This window comes from Ovis canadensis, chromosome 20 (genome assembly GCF_042477335.2).
Source record: "Ovis canadensis isolate MfBH-ARS-UI-01 breed Bighorn chromosome 20, ARS-UI_OviCan_v2, whole genome shotgun sequence".
NCBI lineage: Eukaryota > Metazoa > Chordata > Mammalia > Artiodactyla > Bovidae > Ovis > Ovis canadensis.
In genome coordinates, this window is record NC_091264.1 from 51,209,669 (window position 1) to 51,213,737 (window position 4,069).

The following is a 4,069-nucleotide window of genomic DNA, read 5'->3' on the forward strand; positions in this document are numbered from 1 at the left end:
TAGATTATTTTTAAAATCCCAATGTCTTTAAATATCTCAGAACCACAGTATTGTGGTTGAAAGAATGGATTCTAGAGCCAGAATAACTTGGATATGAGTCCAGCCTCTTTTGTAATAGCTGTGTGACCTGGGGCCATGATTTAATTCTGCAGCTCATTCGTCTCATCTTTAAAATGAGGATACCAATCATGCATTGATGATAGTGTAACCCAACTGAATTTACATATAAAGCACTTCGAATGATGTCTGGCATAGACACAGACATAGAATAGATGTTCAACAACTGTTATGTACTACGTGTAATAAAGACGCATCATACCACATCCCATAAATAAAAAGGCCATTGACCCACTGTGACTCTAGGACTGATTCTGAGAATCTCCAAGTTAGGATCAGGAACAAAGGAAATACTTTGCTGCTCTCATCCTCTCTAAAATACCTTCCTTTTTACTATTCAAAAATTCTTTTGATTCAGCACAATCTTGAAAAGATACTTATCAAGATAATAGTTGGAGGGAGTATGTGTTTTGAGTATGATAATTGGAGGTAGCCAGATAAGCATTTGACTCATTATGTTTAGTACTCTTAACAACTTTGGTTTTCATCCTACATAATCAAAAAACAATCAAAGCCAGTAACTGTCAGCTTCTCTACAGAAACAGAAAGTCATCAGAGGCCAAAGCAAGTTAAGATATTTGTCTTTTCGCTCTAAGAATTTCTCATTTCACATATAAAATACAGATCGCATCAAGCTTTAGTGAAATTAAGATAGAGCTTGTGGAAGGAATTAAAAATTATTCACCCAAAGCAGTTTTGCAATGTTCTATGGGGGAAAAACTGTCATTGTTTCTTTTACGTCTACCCTATCAAGATTATTCTCCAGTCTGACATTTCTTAATCTGAGTTTATTTTCCAGGTCATTAATTTGATTTCACAATGTTTTGCAGCCTTTAAGTTTCTCAGTTAAACCAGCATCATCAACATCAATCATCATTTTCGGTTCTTCCCTTTTTTTTTCTCTTTTCTCCTGCCATCTTGGTTTGTCTGGTTTATTTAATCCTTTTTCCATCACTGTTTTTGAAAAGTCCCTGACCTTCTTTGCATCAGCCCAAGCTAATTCCACTTCATATATCAATTTTGAGTCTCTAAAGGGACACAAATGAAACAGAGGGCAAGCTTAGATCCTGGACTGTGGAAACCAGAAGAACAGCAACATGGAAGTATATGTGTATGTCTGCAGTATTTTTCCTGAAAAACAACAAACCAGGCTACCAACCAAATAGAACATTACCCATGGAAAGCAGATCTAAGTGCATCATGGATCAACAGATATCTGCCTACCAACCAGCTTCTCCTTTAGCTATCTTCAGGATTACAGAGCTGAACCAGGGGGATATTTCTCTCACCACTGACCATTCTCTGGTCTGGTTATAAATAAGAAGGGCTTCTCTTTACATCTGTTTTATACAAATCAGATCTCCCAGAATACTGAAACCTAGGGGTGAACTAGGATTTAAATTCAGAAGAAAGAAAAATAAGAAGAGTGAAATGCTAAGAATTTACTTGATTCATTATCTGAAACGTAAGTTAAATTAGTTCAAGTGAATGTACGTAAGGCCTAATATCGCCGCTTAATGGTTTTACTGCCCAGAGTCACAAGTTGAAGGGCATCTGTGCACATTTGTTTAATATGTTTCTATATGCGTAAAGCTTTGGCTACTTTGCCAAGAATAGTCTTACTGAATTTTCTTTGAGACACTCTCGACTCTGAAATTGTCCACAACTCGCCTTTATTCTTATTGTCTGGGGTCAGGCAGCCCTGAGTATCTGACGTTCACCTGATGGTTTGTTGACTGCTCCTTGAAGACCACCCCAAAGCCATTCCATGGCTTTCCAAAACAGAACAGCTGCTTTCTCTGCTATAAATTCTGATGTCTGATCACCTTTCTTCAGCCATTCAATAGGACCCTTCATAAGCATTGCTTGCTGTCGTGTGCTTAGGCATTTTGAGCTTGAGCTGATGACGTGTATATGAAGCATCTGGGTAAAGACAGAAAGGTGAGGTAAGTTACAAAACAGCCTTACAGCTTTACAAGGTTTTATGTTTTTTGTATGATTGGTTAATATATAATGCATTAAACACACACACACACACACAAAGAACAATCAAACAAACAAAAAATCTCCCAGAATTCTTTCGGTGTTTAGGTTTTCAAACCTGCCTCTAAAAATCTGTTTAAATGTTAAGGTAGTTGAACTGGTGTTAAAATAATTTTCCATTGTTTCTTTAAGAAAAACTAAGACCTAGTTCTCACAGGGATATTGGAGGCAGGATAAAAATTCTGCTTTTGGTAGAGTCCCAGCCTACAGAAGTGTATTTCTTTTACGTTTCTTTCCTCCTTTTCCCCTCAGAGATAAATGAATTTTCTCTTCCCTTTTCCTTTTTTCCCTCTCTTGCAAGGAATGGGAGTGGAATTCTTCTTCCCTTCTTTGTCTGTCCAAAAAACAACAGGGGGTCCTGCCCTACCGCCAGGATGGTGAACCCAGTGGCGGATAGGTGACAACAAGGGTCAAGAGACAGTCTCCCTATACTCCTTTCCTTAACAAGGAATGTCCTGTGTCCGCTGTGCAGTCCTTGGGGACCACAGGTAACAAAGAATAGCCATGGCAAAACGATAGAGATTAAAAAAAAAAAAAAAAAAACAGCAGTGTGATTATCAGAGGTTTGGAGAGAGAGAGAGCTGAACGGAGTACAGAGGAGTTTTAGAGCAGTGAAAATACCTTGCATGATACTATAACGGTGGATACATGTCATTATACTTTTGTGTAAACCCACAGAATGTTCAACACCAAGAGTGAACCCTAATGTAAACAAGGACTGTGGAGGATCATGATGTACCAATGGAAGTGAATCAACTGTAACAAGTGCATCACTTGGTGGGAGATGTAGATAACGAGGGAGGCTGTACATGTGTAGGGGCAGGAAGTATATATGCGATAGCTCTGTAAACTTTCCTCTCAAATTTGCTGTGGACCTTAAACTGCTTTAAAAAATACTAACGTCTTAATTCTTAAAAGAAGAAAAAGAAATAGAGAAATTTTGGAAAAAAAAAAAAGAAAATAGCCACCAACAATAACTTATAGCTTTTAAAATATACCCCATCCATCATCACATTTGATGCTAACATTAACCTTGCAGGATAGGTGTGGTTTACCCCCCATCTTACAGAGAGGGTAACTGAAGTGGGTAAGTTTACCCCCCATCTTACAGAGAGGGTAAGTAACTTAAAAGGTCACTTGGTTCATAAGAGGTAGATCTAGGAATTTAAATTGTTTTCACTTCACAATATCAAGTTAGTCTTTAATGTGTAATTGTCATCAATTATACTTCTATAAAGCTGAATAACTGTCTTAGTAACATAAGTAGATAGATGAAGTACAAACTTCTTTTAACTATGTTTACTTGCCTTGGTATGTTAAGACAAAATGACTGAAACTTAGTGCTTTTCCTTTTCTTGGTAAAGCACATTATGTTTTAAAACTTATTATTCTGGTTTATTAATTGAAATGTTAAGGGTTTGAAAAACTGAAAAACATACCTATCAGTGTATAAATGATGGCTCTAGTACAGAAATCTAAGAATGTGAATTAGAACTTTTATCAACATAATTTATTTCACTAATAAATTCAGGGGAAATTATAGGACTATACCAATATATGGTAAAAGAGTAATTGGTATAATTCATGGTAAAACCTCTAAGTAAAAGAAAAATTATAAGTAAGAGCACTTATTGGAAACTAGCAATGAAATACTAAAGACAGTTCTGTTAAAATCGAAACAAGATAGAGTTATCCATATTACCACTGTTATCAGAAGGTGTTTTGAAGGCAGCTAGAATGTGTGGGGGCATGGCCAGAGAAAGGGGAGGTATACAGAGCTGGAGCCTAAGAAAACTGGGTGGGGAATCCCTCAGATCCTGGGCCAAGACCTGAGAAGCACATGTACAAGACTGACTCTGAATTCTGCTGCTGGAGGCTGAGAGCTGAAGAGGTATTAGTGATCACCCAG